At 29.4% G+C, this 21,757-nt stretch overlaps 1 long non-coding RNA gene across 1 annotated transcript; it reads right to left on the bottom strand.

Moving 5' to 3' along the window:
• Positions 1-10,929: 10,929 nt before the first annotated feature.
• On the bottom strand, positions 10,930-16,502 carry LOC112594279. The gene is made up of 4 exons (XR_003114646.1): positions 16,463-16,502; positions 15,032-15,067; positions 11,446-11,481; positions 10,930-10,965 (listed from the first exon to the last, which is right to left on the bottom strand). It is a non-coding gene; the product is annotated as an uncharacterized LOC112594279 (long non-coding RNA).
• Positions 16,503-21,757: the final 5,255 nt, after the last annotated feature.

The raw sequence follows: 21,757 nt of genomic DNA, 5'->3' as shown, positions 1-21,757 counted from the left end.
GAAGTTACGTAGTTGCTTCGCCTGTTGGTGAAATCGGTAACAAATCACCCTACTTATTAAATGTCATTCTTTGATAAATCAGTATCAACATTTTCTCGATCGTCTTCAGTGTAATAATGATGGAGGTCAACAATTATAACCATTCTTCAATGAATGTTATGTTTTAATTAAATATAGTAAAATATTTTTATTAATTACCTTCTAATGTGTAAATAGTCTGAATGTACAAAAGATGTAGAATACACACTGCATCATTTGAAATTAGTATGTCGTAAAAGCAGCAAACAAGTTAAACATAAAGTTACTTGAAATTAACAACTGAGCTTCAACCAGTTGTTCTGCGTAAAGTCAATTTACTGGTATAAAGATACAGTAAAACAATCAGAGCAATACTGAATCATAAAATGTCAATGACGACCATAGTTTTATATCTCTTATTTAATAATTCAATGTCACGGACATAAAAATACAGGGTTTGTCATCGAACGCAACGGTATTAAACGCCCGTGCCGTGTCATTATTGTCTCATCATAGACAGTCATCTGGTCATTGTACCGCTCAATTTAAATCAGTGTTCAATACAAATATTTTATTACAACAGGTTTCTATAAGAGCAACATATAATGGGACACATTGATATTATTGCCCAATATGTAATAATGGGATAATCACGTGTTATATTCAACAAGAAAACTATGAAATAATATCGACGGCGGTCATGCCAAGGTGAAGTATGTTGATCGCGCATGTGTCATTGTTGGTTCTGATGAATTGCTAATACTTCATGTGCTGGTCATAGACATATCATTAATATATGTGCCAGGTATCTGCCGGAGTTGTCAGCTGAAATAATTCGTTATCGTCAACTACCGCAGAAGATACCGTTTTAAGACCACATAGTGTCATCGTTAGTTTCACTACACACAGTTTTTATTTTCATTTTAGTACCAATAGCCCATAACATTTAATGAGTAAACGAACGAGTTTATTCTAAGGGTCGTACTTTTTAAACAGGTAGGTTAAAATAAAATGATTGCTTGATAACAAGAAATATAAGTACTACCAATAATCGAATAATAATGGTGTTCGGTTGTGTTCTAAATACAATAGAAAACATCGATTCATTTATTGAAAATAACAAAGCCACTAAAACAATGACGGCAGTTTTAATATATTTTATATTGGTCAAATTGTCTGGGTCTCATAACATGAAAAATAAAGAGTTATTTGTCATTAAAGCCACCAACTCATACTTCAAACAAATGGGTAAATTATTATGATGGGGATGAAATCCGATTCTTCGAAAATCACGAACTGATTTTCTACTGGATTGCTTTAAATCCGATTTTGGGATTTGGCATGAAACCGGATTATCGATTTCAAAATCCGAAATTGGGTTTGAATATCAGCCTCGTGTTCTAATCATAAGCGGGTCCGGTTATTTAGTCGTTCTTTGTCGGACAAGAGGCGGTTCAAATAAGACATATCAATAATAGAACATTAGTTCACGGAAACACATTTTTGGCGACAAGACACGTAATACCAACTAAATGGTAGACATGTATTTTTATGATATCTTATCTATATGCTAATATTACACAAAATGCGCATTTACTTGTTTGACAGTTGCATTATTAGTTAAAACATCGATATCAACATTTTGTACATAGCCATATAGCTATTTTCATTCAATACGTACAAAGAAAAACACATTGCATGGATAGTCGTGCTTGCAGACTTTAGCAGTATGCTTCAAGTTTAACTCATTCGCGATAAGAGTCAGCGCCAGTAATAAAGCTACTGACAGTACTGATATACTTATTAGCAGCACAACATCAATCTGTTTAGTTCTACTTTGAGTGGTTGCAGTAATATGGCAGTATATCCATTAGTCTATTTAGTTTATAGCAGCTAATTTCAGATTGTTGATGCAGAGGTTTTAGTGACGTGGCATAAAATGAAAATATACTGATTGTCGGATATGTGGCATTAAAATATAGTTTTATTTATTTCAGTTTAAATTATTATGTACAGGTGATGGAATGAATAAAATGAGAATGAGATATTACCATTGAAATATGTTGCTGTTACTTTTATTAAACTTATTTTTACTGAATAGAATGATTATTATAGTGTGTTGGGAGAGGCGGCGGCCTTGTTTTTCTAAAATGATATAATTGAGGGCAAAATTGAGTTACAAGGGAGAAATCAAAAGTATTTATTTACTATTATATTGTTCTAATAGTTATAAAAAGTATGATATCGTAATAACATATGTTGAAGTCGTTAAAACTAAAAATACATTTGGATTTACCAATTTTTACACAAACCTTCACAATTAACGATATACATACATAGTATATATAGTATAAGTATATAAAAATAAATTGCAGTCATTGTATGATGTATCTTATGGTTTGTCGCAGTTTGTATAATCTTAATTTTTTTTTTGCCGCAGTTTACATATCGACTTTTGAAAAGATAAATTTTGCCGCAGTTTACCATCTCCCAACACGCTATAATATTAAATATCATTCTATTTAATTAAATAAATTTTAATAAAATTATCTGTAACTATTATTTCAATGGTAATATCATTCGATATTTTCATAATCATTTTAATTTCATTACTCCCATCACTATAGTTAAGTCGTACTTATACGTAATGAGAAATTTTAAAATTTTAAATGAATAAAATATAATTTTAATTACCTTTTGCCGTCCATTGGTGGTGTATTATTTTCATTTTGTCACGCATTAAAATGTGTCCATAAAGATGATGTAGATCCATTGTTCATCAACTCAAAATCACAAATTAAACACTTCGCCGATTCATTAGATTTATTACGTTTAAAATACTGCCATATTTTACTGCGAGCCATGATTAAAATTAAGAACTAGAAATAGTTGTTGTTTGTTTTGAATAGTGCTTATCGAGTACTGCAGAACGCGTAGGTATCTTGTTACAACACATATTGTTCACAATGTTATCGCAAAGATAGAGTTTAAACTTAGAAGCATACTATAAAAGTCTACAAACTTTATTTATCAATACAAGTGTGTTTTTCTTTGTACGATATTATAAATAGATATAGGAAAATATATATAATATATACAAAATGTTGATATCAGGTGTTTTAATAATAATACAACTGTCAAACCCAATTAGAATTTCATGCACACGTTTGTGTAATATTAAATATATAGGTCAGATATCATAAATACATCATACATTTTAGTTAGGTATTATTAGTCGTATCGCCAAAATAATGGTATACGTGAGACTTGAAATGTTTACCAATTATTGATATATCTTATTTAGACCACCATCATCTGTCCGATAATTAAAAGAACGACTAAAAATGGCATAATGAAAGTTATATGATTAGAATACAGAAATTGCAATGATAAACCAAATTTCGGATTTTGAAATCCGATAATCCGGAGTTTCGAATACCAAAATCCAAAATCCGGATTTAAAAGCTCGAAATCCGAAATCAGAAATCCGGATTCGACGGATTTTCGAAGAATCCGGATTTCATCCCCATCACTAATAATAATAATAACTTGTTTTCAGTACTTATGAATTTACCTGATTTGGTTTAGAAGACTAAACTAAATGTAGGTTGGTTGAAACAATGTCATTCATTTCAATATCTTTTATTTTTTTCATGTTATGGTTAGACTATAATTTACATTAATATAAAATATAATAAAACTACCCGATCAGTTGTTTTAATTGGCACATTGTCACCATTTTCAATACATGAATCAGTGTTTTCCTCTATTGTATTTAAATTTGTAGACACAGTATTATTCAGTTAATTTAATTGAAACACTTATATTTCGTGTTATCAAACAGTATCCAATTTTATTTTAACCTACCTGTTTAAAAAAGTACGATTATAAAGTCTATCGTTTCGTTTTACTCGGTTCTAACTTTTCCATGTTAATAGATATTAATTACTAAAAATAAAAAATAAAAACTGAGATATTGTAAGTGGTAACAAATACAATGACATACTATTACAATATTGACAATTAATACAAACAGTATGTATTTCGCAAATACTTAGTAGTTGATAACTGATAACTGGATATTTCAATTTTCTAATAGCATCCAGCCAAGGTGGATATATAGCATATAGCCATATTCGTATTATGTCTATGATAGCACATAGAGTAATTACTTAATTCATAGAATAGCAATTATTTTATGCGCGAATCAAACATTATCACTGCCGTAACGCTGGCCGTTAGTCTGATATTATTTCCCTCGTTTTTAATAATTTGTTATCATTATAACCTACGTAGTTATCAATTATTACATATTAGATAATATCTAATATCAAATATCAATCCCATTATAATATTTATATTTTATAATTGAAATTTTCAGATACAATTTGTAAATATTAAAATATTTTGTAATATTGAACACACTGATTTAAATTGAGCAATTTTAAAATAATAGGTAATATCGACATTATGATGAGATAATAATGAAGCGAAGATATTACGAATACGTTTAATACCATTTACGTTCCAGTAAATGATGGATATATTACTAATATTTTTTATATCAATTGACATTGAGATTATTAAATAGAGATATAAAAAAAATATGTGAATAAAATCATTAACGATTTTATGAGTTCAGTGGTAATATTTGTGTTGTGTTTTGATCATCTGATTTAGTTTTACTTTTAGTATCTTTACTTTTCCTGAGTAAAATTGGCTTTGTGGATTTTTTACTTAAGGACTAATATGGGTTTGGAAATAAGTTATAGATATTTAGGTGGATTTCCAAGAAACTTAACTTTGCTGTTTAACTTGTTTATAAACTTTGCAACCTTTATAGTTCGATGAGTCATTTCCGTTACGATATACGAAGATAGGTGTGCTATTTGTATCTTTAGTACATTCCGAACAGTGGTGTTGTACTGGATATTTACCACATTTAGGAGGTAATTAATAAAAATATTTTATATATTTAATTAAAACGTTAACGATTTCGACATTGAGGAATATAGTTTATAGTTGTTATTTTCCATCATTATTACACACTGAAAGAGACGATCGAGAGAGAAAATGTTATTCACTGATTTATCAAGAATTGTGGCGACAATAAAATTAGAATTGGTGATTTGTTACGGTTCTGTAGGCAGGTTACATAAGTGACATTGTAGTCTAATTATTACATAGAGATTTATATATACCGATAGTCGATATGTATGAGACTTTTAATTTCGGCAAGATATTTTATAACAGTGCGATGGTCATTGAAGGTTAATAAGTTCAATTTTAGGAAGATATTTTTATTCTGAATGTTGATATTTTCAAATATTATTGACGATATTTTTTTTAGGAAGTTTTGGTCATTCGACGGGCCAAATCTGACCCTTTGCGTCTTGTTGGCATTGTTTATTGTATAATCGATTTATATACATAAACAGACAACAGTCAACAGAATTAAACTTTTAGGTTATTAGAATTAAACCATTGATTAAACATACAATATTGTATGTTTAATCAATGATTAAACTGAATAATATTTGTATACTGTTATGTGGAAACTCGCCATAAGCAATATCCTTGGTTGAGCATTATTATTTATTTTAAACCATAAAATAAAATAAACACTAAATAGTTATGGTTTTACACGTAAATATTAAAAACTATTTGTGGAGAGTCACCCTTTACACTGTTGCGTGCGTATTTTCAGCGATCAATTATTTTAATAATTTGAATAAATAAATTGTTTGCGCAAGTTATCGAGTGCGATAACTTCAAATAGATTTTTTGCCGCCCTAATCGCGACTCCTCTCCTCTGGGGTCGATGGCCCTATTATATGCTATTCTGAAATCGATTGTCCGACAGTAAAAACGGATTAGTAGGTCAACGGCCCTCACAATCACGTATCTTTACGGAATTATAACCGACGTAAAGATTACGTACAGATATTGCCCTATCTCAGGTGATATAGGGTCATTGGCCACTAATTTCGGATAGCATTATTTTTTGGTGTTGTCGGAGACATCGGCAAAAAGAATAGTGACTCCTCTGTGCGACGCCTTGGTGGTAACAAGGACTCTTCTGTGCGACACCTTCGTAGTAACAAGTTTTCAGCACGTTGCCACCTCAGACCGTCTTGTGAACAGCGTCCAAGTGTCCAAGTGTGCGCCTGTTTTAGACTTTTACCTTCGCATAGGTCGGTTTTCTTGTGTTTGAAATCAAAACGGTTACACCTTTCGCGTTCCGAACCGTATATATATATATATCGTTGTCGCGTTCTCCGCACTCCGCTAAACTTAAATATATATATATATATATATATACATTGCCTTGCGGTCTTCGTTTAGAATCGAGTCTGTGTCGTTCCGATCGTCGCTAAATTAATAAACATTACAACGCGACTTCCGTTGTGTACCGATCGGTCGACGTATGTGAATTGCAACTTTGCAAGTGTTGTCTACTATCAGCTTATTATCTTTGTTTTGGTTACCTGTTGTTATACCGTCGTGCTCAAGAAGAAACAGCTGACCAGTGGACTGACTGTCGCCGTCAATTGGTCACCTACCAACGACAACATCGGCATAGGAACGGAGTCACGTAAATACTGTCATTATTTTCATATCTTATTTTTATATATACAAATTGTACCATGATTGTTTAGATCGTATTTGGCCGAATATTATTATTATTATTTCTTATTATTCTTATTATTATTATTATCACCACGACGAAAGTGATTGTGATATCTGTTAGTCTATTATCAATCATTGTATAAACTGTCAACACTTCGTCGTTGGTGATACGTTAATTTGTACATTTTAATATTATATTTGTGTAATCCATACTTTAAATACGACTCGAATATTTATATTTTGTATGGTCACCTCTCTTTAAGCAATTATCCACGTTTATTCCAAGTTCATCTCTCGGTGGTGTAGTCAGCGAGGCCGACCACAGATTTGTAGGAGCCTCGTGGCTAAACATAAATAATACAATTAATTAACGAACATTAGGTTTTTATTTAAATTAAACAAAGTATAATTTAAATAGTTAAATAACGGCTAAGTGGTTAAAAGTCTTCAGATCTTAACGGTTATGGTACATCAGATCTTTCTGTTCTCTGAGCTCCCTTATAAATAAAATAGGTTCCTTGTTATTGATGTCTGAGGCCTTGCATTTTGTAGATATCCTTTGAGTTGTTTTTGATATTTATTGTTGTTGAAGAACAATCTCTAGGATGCAATTTACTCATAATTGCAAACACGTGCCAGTGAAATCTCTTGTTTCATAAGAGTGACCTCGATGCTGCACTTCTGTCCTAATAATTGAAACGCGCAAGTGCAATCCCTTATTGAAAACGGGTGATCGTTTATAGCCTAATATTTTATTCGTCTTCATGTCCTAGAGTGCAGCGTGTTATTAATATATTTATATTCAATAATTGTTTCCAACTTAATGGGGTCTCGAGTCACTTTTGAGATATTCTTAATCTGGTGTTTTCTAACAACTACAAAAATCAGAAATGGTTTCTGTTCCCTGTCACCCTACCTTTGTTATTAAATTCGCCATTAACTGTGGCCTTCCACTTCTTGATAACTCTCATAAATATTTTAATTTCTATTTCAAATGCCATCCTGAGATAATATGCTCTAAGATGAGAGATCAGGCCAAATTTAGTGTTCGGTTGTTTCAGAAATTAAACAAGTGTTTTAATCTCTGGACTCGTTATAAATTTGAATTCAAAAGTTGCTAATAACCGCTCTTTACTCGAACTGAGTGTAAGCTAAAAGCCGATCCTAGATCTTTTTGAGACTTTGTCCGGGAGAATAAATCTTGTGAGGGGATTTCATATACTGTTAATTTAAAAAAAAAAAATGGTTTGGGCTCTGAATCAATTTCCAGCCTCTTTTCTTCTTATTTTAGTACAATATGGTGTTATTAAGTAGAACATTTTAATCAAAGATAAGATTATGTGCGCACTGTGTAAGCGTGTAGCGAATAATAGCTATGTCTATCATACTTGTAGACCTGACATTTGTTGAAGAGGTAAAACCTAGGAGCCAATTTTTCAAACTTAGAAATTTAAAGAAGGGTTCAAACAGGGATCTTAGCAAACAAACCTAAGTAAACTTTTGATCCGAAGCAGGATGTTTTTTATCAGTAGGAAGTGCAGTTTTGAAAAAGCACTCAACTCAAAATTTAATACATCCATTAAAGTTATAAAATCTATTACGATGAACACTAAAAACATACTTGACCGTAGAACCACTGTTTTATTTTGATTGATGTCAAATTTCAAATGAATTAAAGTTTTTAATTTTTAATAGCCGTTATTATAACAACTAATATTTTACATATCCTCTCTGCCAATAAAAAAAAAAAAAAAAAACAAATATTAGATAAATAATTTATAATTGACCAGCTCTTTGAACCTAAGTGTAAATACCAAAAAATACAATTTAATTGTGTTTCGTTGAGTTTGAATATTAATTATTTCAACATATATGATAATTAACTAATAATGACATAACTATGTTCATTAAATAAATTAAACATAATATTTTTTATTATCTTGAGGTTATTTTTCAATAGTTTTGATATTTTCATCAATCGGCTTGATATATTCACTTGCTTTTAATAGTGTCGATAGTTTAATTATTCAATTTTATTCGATTTATAAATATGGGGATGTGTTTTTCACACCATGTTTGAGGACCGAATGAAACATATTCTAAAAACAAAAATAAATACCTTTATTATAAATTAATTTTTCTTTTATGATTTCTAGAATGTTAAATAGGTAAATTTAAAATGTATAAATATTTAAGTTTATGTAGGTATAAATTCGTTTAAAATTTGTCCTTTGTATTAATAAATAATGTTACATAAAATGAAAAAAATACTAAATAAATTAACAAAAAACTACTTAAAACTTATGATAAAATATAAAAATTTGTCATTATTAATGATAACCAATCTCATTCAATCAAATCGTGTTTTTATTATAGATTAAGGGCTAATATCGTATAGGATTAAATTTGAGATAAATTAAATCTCCAAAATATAGTTTTTCAATTAAAATAAATTATGATTTATACATAAATTATTTAAAAAATATTATTTTTTGTAAATGCATAATAATTTTAGGACTCTCTTAAATCAATAACTTTGTTTTGATTTTAAATCTTCTTGTTCTAAAAAAAAAAACTATCCTTTTCAACATTGTTGCTTATCGTGCACCAATAATAAATTCATACACTAGAATAAAAGTAATTTTAGATTTAGTATATAGTAATATAAAAAACTAATCATTTGTTGAGGTTTATCATTCAATTAAAATCTAGCAGAAAATCTATTTCAGAAATATTAGTCAATTCCTAGGTCCATTTAGAAACTAAAGCAGTTTTATCAGATCGTTTTTTTCTAGTGGTATTGGTAATTATAACTTTACTTTTTTGTATTAAAAACACAATTATTGTACTTCAAGGCTTTAAGTCATTGCATAAGGAGATTGTGTACAGTTTTATGTTTTATATTATCCAGCGCGCCGGTAGTGGCGCGAAGCTAAGTAAAAATAAAAAATAGTGTAGTAGCCACTAACGTATAATAATAGGAAACTGAGTTATTCTATTGAAATACCGTATTAATTTTTGTAAATCAATCGGTCAGCTACTAAAGGGCAAAGGGTTAAAAATCGAATAAAATCGATTTAGATCAGAAATATTGAGCAGATGGGAACAGAGGAATTCGGAAGCAAATTGTTTAGATGGCTTAAAAGTTATAACTTATAACCAAAAATGTGTCAGCTGCGATATACGCCCGGGACAAATCACGACAACTGACGTACCACATTTGTGCCTACCTAGTACCTACCTAAACCGGGTTAGTCACGTCTTCATAAGAATCGACGCGGTCAAGACAATCTGGATGTCCATCGACCGACTCGAGCCAGCGTTCATCTCGACCTAACGACGGGCGATTGTTTTTTTGTCGTTTAGGTGTTTAATAATGTGGAGATATAACCGCATTATCACAACTATATTTTCAATATTGTATTATTTTGTAATTATTGTACTTATTGTAAATATTTGTCATGTTTATTGTAAGAATTATGTTTCGTACCGTGATGTATTTTGTACACACCGCGCACCTCTCCTCAACAGCACGACACGCCAACGGTATAACCTAAACGATCTCGTCCACTGGAGTTCTTATACGCCAGCTCAAATATCTCCAAATAACCAAACCGCTCACGTTACGCACCATCGCTAACCGCACAATACTGTCGGTCTTTACACCACATACCGCGTGACATTCAGTGTTTCTTTCTTGTGTACGCACAGCGTCACATCACACTATATTTTATTTTGTACATTGTTTATACACTATTTTTTTCGAAATTTATTTCTTTCGTACGAAAATATTACCAACTCGAAATAACACAAAACGAACATTGTTATATTTATTTTACCTTCTCCTAAACTCACATTCATCACACGGTTCAGATTGCCTGTTGGCAAAATTTGTCAACTCCAAAAATTGTACCACAGTTTGGTGGATTATTATTAATTATATTTTTTTACTGGCATACAATAAGTAACATTATCATTTACTATCATATATGATTAAAATACAATTAAGTAAGATAAAATAAAAGTTTTTTACCGTCCACTAATTTAATAAATAGTTAAGTGTCATTTTTGACAAGTTATTTATTTATTGAACATCTGGAGCTAACTGTTGTGAGCCTATTTTCGATATATTACACTGTTTGAGTTGATTGAGATTAGGTATCAACACAGTACACGCACAGTATTGCTATTTTATAATTTAACTAAATATGTACTACCAAAAAATTATTATTAATAATTAGTGTACAATAGAATACGTACCAGATGAGTTAGCTTCAATAATATCAATATTATATTGGTAGTAAATCTGTACAATCTCTAAAAAATATATATATATATATATACCTACTATATATTAGAGTAATTAGCTTAATATACTATTTAAATAATAATTATTCATTCTTAAGGATTATTTATTTCAATACGATAAATTATAATTTTATATTATGATATTTGCATTTATGTGCATATATTTCAATATATATAAATATATATATATATACAAACTCTTTTCATGTTAGGCAGTTGTTGACGAAGAAAGTAACAAGATTATGAACGATGGAACACGTAATTAATAATTATAAATTAAGTTTTACACGACTACAATCATATTTACATTTGTGAATATATAATCTTTATACATATCGGTTTTCCGGGAAAATAAATATTGCATACCTATCGAGTATTAATTGCGATTTTTATTGTAATTATTATAATGTGACTTTTTACAGAATACGTAAAACTCACAAATTTAAGGATACGTAAGCTATAAAAAATGTTTTACAAAATATAATTTACCTCTTGGAGAGCTGGAATTCTTGGCATTGTCTATAACTAAATACAATTATAAAATATGTCAATAAATGTTTTGTTAAAAACTACATGTTTGTATTTAGATGTATTGTAACATAAGTGCATTTAATGTGGGCATTTGATTTATTTTAGAATCGTATAGAACGATTAAATGTCTGATTCTGATCAATTTTTGAACAGTTTTTATAACGTTTAACCAAAGCATATCATCGAAAATTGGTGAATAACGTTGAACGTCTACCGCAGTGAAAAAAACTACAAAAGCATAACTTTTATAGTTGATTGATGTTTAAAACTATAAAGATTTTTTTAATTTATCCAGTCAATGTTGACAATGACTAAAGTAATAAATAAAATGCCTACAATTGATTTACAATTTGGGTGATATTCCATTTATTTACTAAAATATAACTTGAATCGAAAAAATCACTTATTATAATCATGCAAATATATAATATTCACATGATAAACTACTATGGTTGTGCGAGAAGGCTGCACACAATCCGAACAAACGAAAATTCTTGTTTGATGTGGAGAGGAGAGTGGACTGTATCACAAAACAATAAAAAGAAAGAGTACCAAGGTTGATTAGTTAGGTGATGAGTGCTGGGTTGCCTTTACAACAGATATGAAAACAAAATAAATTGATAGTTATAAATGAATATAATTTAATACGCGTCGAAAACGAAAAGAACAATTAGATATACAAATGATCAGTCAAATAAACAAAAATAAACAAACTTAATGGATAACAAATCATAATAACATGACAGTTACTATTACAACAACTAATAATATAATAATAATGAAAAATTGCGTACGACCTGTTTGTTGTTGATGGAGACTTGTCGGTAGTGATGATTGTTCGGACGATCGAAAAGAAAAATAAAATATTAAAAAACACAAAAAAATGGCGGTATTGCCGACGAACGTGGCACTGGTCGTGCACACTGGACCGATGTACGGTAAAAAACAAAACAACTGCGACCGGGGCGACGACGGATCGCCTAGACGCGCGATATCGTCCCCCACACAAGAGGGTACAAAGGTCAAAATTGTGCGTCGCGTCCGGGACGCGTTACAACACAACGTTGCCACACGGGGTGTTGTGGCAATGCCGAAATAGGCTGGAAGAAATTGGTTTTGTATCCAACAACGGTACTTTGAATTCATATTTTTTTAGCTGCTTGACAAGCGCATATATTATTTTGAGTATTGTTTTACAACGACACCTTTGAATATCCCTAACTCATAGCAATACAATTATTATGCTAGCAACCTCTTGGAGAATAATTTCCTTTTATTTTGCTAAATAGTTTTGTTTCCGTTAAGTCAATAAAGTTTTCGTCTTATGGTGTTATTTCTGTTATTTTTGCTCAAAAAAATCATTTTCTGTACATATAGTTGTATAAATAAAAAATATTTTTTTTTTTATAATCTTTCAATTTTTAATGTAACCATTTATATATTATTTGTACAAGCCATCTTGAACATTGGCAATAATGATAATAAAATACAAGGTGATCCTCTAGCCTTATCAACATCATGGATTAGAATTCGAACAGTAGTTTTTACATTAATACGATTTGGTTTCCTGTTTGATGTTTTTATCATTTTTTTAGCCTGTTTTTTTAAACGTTTTATTGTGGATTCTTCACCAGCATTATGTATGTTTTGTTGCACCTCAAATGGAAAATAATAAAAATATTATAATCCTATATAAATATGTTTATAATGCGACTTTAAGATGGATGGATGTGGTCGAAGACAATTTAAAAAGGACAGGAGTTAATGACAGGAATAATATAATCCATAACCGGGAAAAGTGGCGTGAAGTTGTGATAGCGGCAAAATTTATCGTAAAGAAGATCAAGCCAGAAGAAGAAGAAAAAGTAGAAGATAATACAACCTTAGAAAATTAATATATTCGTTGTTATTTTTTAATCAGGTTATTAACAATGTATATAACAATTATAAACATTTTTTTCGTTAATGTCACATACTTTGTACTAGTGATGGGTCGAACTGTTCAAATCTCGAACCAAACCGAACCGAACCCCTAATGTTCGGTTCAGTTCAAAATTCGAAAAGTTATTTTTACATGTTATATATTATAATTATTTATAATAATACGTTATTTTAAATTTTAAACATTTAAAAATAAAAAAAAAAAAAAAATCTGAATACGTGTGTCAGTTATCGCTAGCCCCGATTTCGCCTAAACGGAATTTGGACCTGCCTACCTATCTTTGGGGAAACCTATCCTAACACCTATCGACTACCGTTTGAATTGTAAACCGTAATCGAATCTCGAGTCCTTAAACCGTTATAGAGATGCAACGAATACAACATTACACGTCGTTTAACCAATACAATTTTTACGATTCGTGTGTCATGAAATCGTAAATCGCATATTTATTGTCGTTCAGAGTGTTTCTGATGTATTTCTTACATTAATTAATTGTACATGTCTTAATGATGTACTAAGGTTATTATCACATACACATATCACGATATCGCCCCAAATGTATGCAATTAAAAATATTAAAACGACTCGAGAGCAAGACTCTTGTGATCTGTTTTTGTAATACACATAAGAATCTGTTAAACCCGACGCGTGTTTCTTTTTTATACACATAATCGTATTTCGTACGTTATCGAGACAGTACTAATGTGGTCGCGGAGGCGTGCGAGGGTGGAGACACCGAAAACAAAACAACACATATTCAATATAAAGAAAACTAATTTATGGAATCGTAAAAAAACAAACAGGAGTATACGTGACGATACGATAACCGACCGGAGAACACGCCGCGAGTACGCGTTTTCCGGACGCGATTGCGTAGGCCGCGAACGAAATTCGGGGACACGCGGCTCGCGAAAGACACGTTCCAGGCAATCAGAAAACGCGCAGACGCGAAAAAGGCGATACCGACTCGCGCGGAGAGAAAAACGGGCGACCGCCCCTGTGACGGATACAACCGCGGCCGAGGACCGAATCTGCGGGAAAACGCACACGGATGGGACGAAAAAGACGCGCTCTACGCAACAGGATCGAGAACGCGACGGAAAAAGGTCGCTAAAGAGCGGAAATCGGGTGAATAGCCGAAAAAACGGTATAATTACAATAACTACAATAATAAATACGGCCGATAATAACGATAACGATGTGAGATAACGTTCTAGGAGATATTTGACGAAGAAAAATTTAATTTTCCGATTGGTCGGGACACTATACTTATCGGAAAAAAAAGCGAAATATACTCATTTTATATTATAAGAAGAAGAAGAAAATTCTTACTACGTAGTACATGTTCGATAATATGACAACTAATAATGATTATAAACACTGGTCTATCATTCGCTAGTCGTTCAAAAATTGATCAGCTTATAAATGCACCTGTTAAATTTAAATTTGTAATCAAATCAAGCATGATAGATTTACAATAAAGGCTTTAATAAATGGGTATTTGTACCAATCACTGCATATGACGTAAAAATAGGTAGATACGCGTCAGACACTGAAGTACACTATTCCTAAAATCTAATTTCGTTTATATTTGATTTTTACCATTTTTGTCTTTCTGAGAATGTGGATCTTCAATAGCTAAAGAAGAAAGCATGTAACTATTAATAATTAATTATATATTTTTAGTTTTTGCTTTATAACTAGATAATTGATTGCTTCTTAATATAAGCAATCACACCAATCTAAAGTATAACATGATTTAAAATAAATTTGTATATTAAAAATTAAAGTAGGTACCCATTTTGCGTGAGTAGATAAAACAATGAACTTAATTTATTAGTTTAAAAAAATGATGAATTTATTAATATTTTTTTTTTCTTAGTAAATATTAGGTATAAACAAATTTAATTTCGATCATTTCTACATCGCAGTATACACGTAACTCGACGTATTCTACTATTGATCAGATAAGGTTCTACATCATGCATTGTCCGAAACTGGAGTAGAAATATGTATGTCTATGTAATTGCATATGAGAAAAACATTGAACTGGATAGCGCGTATATTAGATAAACTCCATATATGGATTGAAGGAAATGTGTAAACAGCCATTTCAAACTAATTAAATTATAGGTAGGTCAGGTAGGAGATGTTATTAATTTGAAATGAATAAGTGAAAGTACCGGGAAGTCATTTAATATTGAATCAAATTTTCTATGTAAATCGGATATTTTAAAGGCAGCATAAACATTAAACATGTTTTAAATTTTAAATTTCACTATGGTATTAGTAACAAAGTTAACAGTAAAGAGAGGCGATTAGAGTAGGTGTAGCCTATCGTGAGATGTGAAATAAGACGAATTCCGCTTACATTGTTTTAATTTCCATCTTTTTATGTGACGTTAAAATAATTGTAACTAATGTAAATGGAGAACTTTTATTTTAGTCGACAATGACCTATTAACCTTATTTTTTAAATTGTTAATAATGCAATGATTTTTTTTCCGAAAAATAACATAGGCACCTGACTGTGCGATTGCGTCTTAACGTCATTGCTCGAGTTTGGAATACGTGAAAAGTGAATTTTCTAAGAGGATAGTTCATTCATGGTTATTGGGAAATGTGTCTAGTCAACTTAGAGATCATAATGTGTAATAATGATAAATGTATATGTACAAATATACATAATACGATGACGACGACTACAAAATGATTTTACCTATGCGTAATATGAATGATGTGTAACAAGGTCGAGTTTCAATACACTAAAGAATGTCATGTGAACTCGAGTTACGTAAATTATAGAATTATAATAAGAACTTTTATTTTTAATAAATTAATATTATAGATTATGTTATATCAGATATAATTAAAATAATATTATTAATTGATAGTCTGTATCTTTTATTTATTATTTTAAATTACATTTATATTTATCACATCATAATCTTAGTTTTATTGATAATATCTTAGTAAAAGTTCATCAGCATAATAAAATCAGTTCAAAAAAATATACTGTATTAGTTTTCTTACATATTTCATATGTTTTTACGATATTATTATATGCATTATCTAAAAATAAAAAAAATAATAAATATGATAAAACTATCTACAACCAAACAGTTTTTAGATTATACAGTTTATAAGTAGTATTTTTATTTTTTTTTTTTGGAATGTTATAGTGATCTTTAACTTATTTACATATTATGTTATTTTTAACATGAGGAGCTAGCGTACCGTTACCTATATAAATATCTACCATTAAAATTAGTTAAATTTTGACTTATCACGAACCTTAATGTCATATAAGAATATTTAATTATAAGGATCTGTATTTTCGTTAATCAATTATACACTTACCAAAATATACGACTTTAATAACTTCTGTTTATAAAATTAAAATTTGAAAAAAATAATGTAAATGCAAAAACGTTTTTATGCTAATTTCATGAATGATACTCTTAACAATAATTGTTAAACATTTATTATTCAGTTCTTAATATATTATAATTAAGTTTGAAAATTATAATGCATAATTATTTTAATCTCACTATAATTGAATACAATGTTAAATTGAAATAATTTTTTATGTTTAGATATAAAATTTATATCAATATGATTATATGAATTACAAAGTAAGCCTTTTATGACATGTTATACAAAAGTATTATTTTATTGTACTTAAATGTTAAAAAATTATTAATTTTAAGACAGTTAACTTACTTTCACAATCTAAGATTACAAATAAATTATAAATCAAACGTATTTAATTCAATTATATTTATAGTAGAACTATAAAATTAAATTATAATTTTTTTTTTTTAAAGCTATTATATAGTTTTTATAATAAAATTTTTAATATGGAACTATTCTGATGATTTGAATGAGTGTTATTATTTATTAGTAAAATCGAGTTAATCGTTTCGTTTTATTCTTTATAGGTGACCAAATAGCTTTACATTACAAGTGTTTATTTGGTTTAGTCTTTTTTTATTTAAAATCTCACAAGGATTAGTTATTAGTGTTATAATTTTCATAATTGCAAGAAACAACATCTTCAACAAAATACCTTAACCAACAAAACATATCTTGTTCAACGACGACTGCTATATCTATTGCAATTAGAATAACATAGAAACCACGTTAAGCATTCTACAATCATCATTACAAATCCTCCAAAACTGAAGGAAAGAAACCGGATTCAAATTTTCTCTTGCCAAAAGTCAATGTATTGTATTCAACTACAATCGTAAAACAAACCAACACCTACTCCTAAATAACGTACCATGTTTTGACAATAGACTAGGAATACATTTTGAAGACAACCTTAAATGTATATCTCATTTAAAACAACTTAAGAATATCTGTAAACATAAAATTAGTATAATCAAAATTTATCCCACCGCACCTGGGGAGCAAACCATATGTCACTACACATTATTTAAAAATTTCTTATTTTGTCGAAAATCAGATATGGATCTCAAATATACAATACAGCTAAGCCCAAACGTACCCAATATACTTTACCCTATCCATAATGAAGGAATCCGGTTAGCTATTGGCGCATTCAGAACAAGCTCAATCGACAGCGTTCTAAACTACGCCGGTGAAATTCCTCTTCAACTCCAAAGAGACCAAGACACAATAACTTACAATATCAAAAGGACCAACCACACAGAATACAAAAACACAAAATCATTTTCAACAGCCACATATTGTCTCCAATAAACCCAGAACACAATAAATCCTAATATGCGAAACATGCAACCAAATACTTAAAATCGAGCACACACTGCAGGAATGCACACAATACACCTTAATATGCCATCCAACATAGGAAATCGACGAAAACAAAACTTTGAAAATTATTACATTCTTAAACTTTACAAATATTGTTAAAATATTGTAAATAAGTGTAAACTATATAAGTTAACTAAATGTAGCACTTAATTTTAAGGAATTATATGTTTATGTAAAAATAAGACAAGTTAAAAACTATAACTGTGAAGCCTTATTTCAAATAATAATAATAAATAAAAAATAGTCAATCATATCATGAACTTACAATCAAGAACTGTGAAATTATAAAAGTAAATTATATATATATAATATAATAATTATTAACAAATTTATTAATACACTGCCATTTGGAGTTTAGAATACGGTGAATTAGTAATAATATTTATTAATTATATTAATTATTTTATGTGGTAGGTACCTAATGAAATAATTTTACATCGTACTTTGAGTAATACCACAATAAAATATGATACACAAGAAACGAGAGGCCATTCAGTAAAAACACTCAACGCGTTATTTTTTTTTTTAATTAAATTTTAATGGTTTGTTAACCATCATTATTTATTTAATAAATCTCTGCACTATTTTCTTTTAAGACTTTTCTAGAAAGTGAATTAAATGCAAGGTCGTTAATTAAAGGATTTGAATCTGATTGTAGTTTAAAGTGAAATATTTTTTAATGTTTTGTGGCTTATTGATTTACTGTTTTCATTTTAAAATAATTTCAAAGTATGATATTGGATACGTATTATGGTGCAGAAGAAAAAATTCGGAGAGTGATGAATTGGAAGGCTTGAAGAATACATATTTGGGGAGGTTTGCACATCTCTAGATTTCCATTGTATAGGCTCAATTAGAGCTAGGGTGACCAAATTTAAATTAATAAAAAACAGGACAAAAATTATAAATAGAATATTTTAAAATTAATATTTATTACATTTTTTTTTTTTTTAATCTTTAATTATAAAAAATTTAATTTTTAAATTATTATAAATCACAATTTAGACAAATAAAAACATTATTTTGAAAAACATAAAATAATATGGTTAAATTAAATTAATACTTAAAATTCCTTTAATCGTGTATTTTACTTAAAAAAAAAAAATGTAAATTTTAGAAACGGTACTAATATAATACAAACATTTCAAAATATGTGTGATTGCCGATAAGACAACGCTTGTGCTCAACATGGAGCTATTATTATTGGGCTAAACTTGGAGTAATAAAATATTTATTTATAAATAATTAAATAATAATTATAATAATAAATAATTTATAAGGAACAAGTCGCGGCCGGTCGCGTTGGTCGATAAATATAATACTATTATACGTAGGTATGATTTACGTAGTCGATATCAGTTATCAATGTGATTCAGTAATAATTTTATTATGGTTAAAACAAAAATCCAAAAATACTACTGAAAGTTATAGATTTTTGTATTATACTATTCAATAATGTCATACAAATATATCGTAAATACAACGATTTATTTATAAAATCAATTTCAAAAATTATAAATTAAAACAGAAAATTAGGCAAAAAATGAGATTTATATGGGACAGACTTGAAAATACGGATAAAAAGCGTTCTGAAAGAAGTTTGTTAGGACAACTGCACACAATGTTGAAGTAAAGGACAATCCTATATAAAATAGGACGTATGGTCACTCTAAATTAGACGTTTTAGAGATTTTGTAGATGGTAATTTTTGTGTGGAACACTAGTTTTGATTTTAAAACTGGGCGAAGTGAAGTTAACTATTTAGAATGTCCTTTTATAATTTTATAGGAGGACCCCAGGTCAATCTTTTATTAAATATGACACCAAGATATTTTACTATAGAGTATACTGGGATGGGTATTCCTTGAAAATGGAGAGAAGGTGATATGGATTATTTTTTAGTGTGAATGGAATATATATTGATTTATCTGGATAAATTTTAATTTTCAAATTGGATAACCACTCATCGATTAAATTTAAATGTGTTTGTAGAAAATTCACAGTTTCTATTGGGTTATTTTTAAGTGAAATAATTACGGTGTCGTCTTAATAATGGTGGCCATGATAGTATTTAAAGTTTTAGGAATGCCAGCTGTATAAATATTAAATGAATCGGGAGAAATGTGTCTACCTCGGGGAACTCCAGCTTTAATTTTTAAGTATAAAGATATTAAATTACCGTACCGGGTTATGTTAGTACAGTCGCATAACAGTTCTGATAAATTAATTCGCAAAATTTTGTGACTTAACATGGTATTTTGCATAGTTTTAGTGAATTCGTTCAATTTTATTAAACCTTGTAATAAAGAATGATGTATACTGCATAGGATATAATTTTGGAGCTTCGTTTAATTTAAGGGAGACAAAAGTGTGGTCAGAGGAGCTAAGTTCATTTAAGTTAGTAACAGTTAATTTTACATATATAGATAATGTTGAAATACAGAAATCTAAAATGCCTAGGATTTTATTTTAGTGTTGTGGCCATTAGATGGGGCTATTTAAGAATATGTGTGTATAATTGTAATTGGATACGAATTTTTCAAAGTATTTTTTCTCTTGGATTATCATATGATAATATACTCCCGTTAAAGAGTGTTATGGCATGGAAATCGTCTATCAAAATTTTTTGCCAAAATATTTAAAATATTCTTTTAGTTTTGAATTAATAGTAGGGTAGATAGGAAGAGATACAGAAGATATTTTAATTAGTATATGCTTTAATGTTCTTTGGATATTAGTTACTTGTATAAATGTATAGTAAACATCTGAATAGCCGGATGGAAATAGTGTTTGATTTTACTGGTTTTAGGTTATATTATTAAATACGATCCTACACGCGCAGTGTTATCAGCATAAATTATTTACCATCATTAGATAATAGTTTGTCAGAGACTGTTATAAGGAGCCTTATTAGTAGATTTTGTAGTGATTAATACAGTATTATTACTTATATGTCAAATAAAGTAAACTTTTTTTTTTTTTTTTTTTTATTGATCTAAAACACATCGACAGCTAGGCCATTAGTACAAGAATTTTTTTTGATTACATTGTTGGTATTTTAAGTATTTACATTTTTACATTAAATTAAATTATACAATTCAGTTTTTTTTTAAAATAAAATTAAGTTTTTAATGTCCTGTGGGTTTGGTCCAAGTGCTTGACAGATTTGTTCGGAGATGTGGAATTGGTTTCGATATTGGTTGTATTTGTGACATTCGGTGATGATGTGGTTGACGGTTAAAGGAACGCTGCATGAGTCGCATAGTGGAGGATCATCTTTACTCATCAAGTAGCTGTGTGTTAAGTGTGTGTGTCCAATTCGGAGGCGGTTTATTATGGTTTCTTCTTTTCTATTGAGGCCGGGATTTTTCCATAGGTTTATATTATTTTTTATTTTGTTGAGTTTTGTGTTAAGTTTTCGCCAGTGAGAGTACCATTTATTATTTGAGTGTAGGTTAATTTCGTTCTTTGCGTCTGAGAATGTGATGGAATTTATGGTTACAGTTGATGTAGAGACGATTGCATTGT

Source organism: Melanaphis sacchari, unplaced genomic scaffold, assembly GCF_002803265.2.
Source record: "Melanaphis sacchari strain LSU unplaced genomic scaffold, SCAv2.0 Contig228_pilon_pilon, whole genome shotgun sequence".
Classification (NCBI taxonomy): Eukaryota; Metazoa; Arthropoda; class Insecta; order Hemiptera; family Aphididae; genus Melanaphis; species Melanaphis sacchari.
The sequence above is the reverse complement of the archived record's forward strand: the minus strand, read 5'-3'. Positions and strand labels throughout refer to the sequence as shown.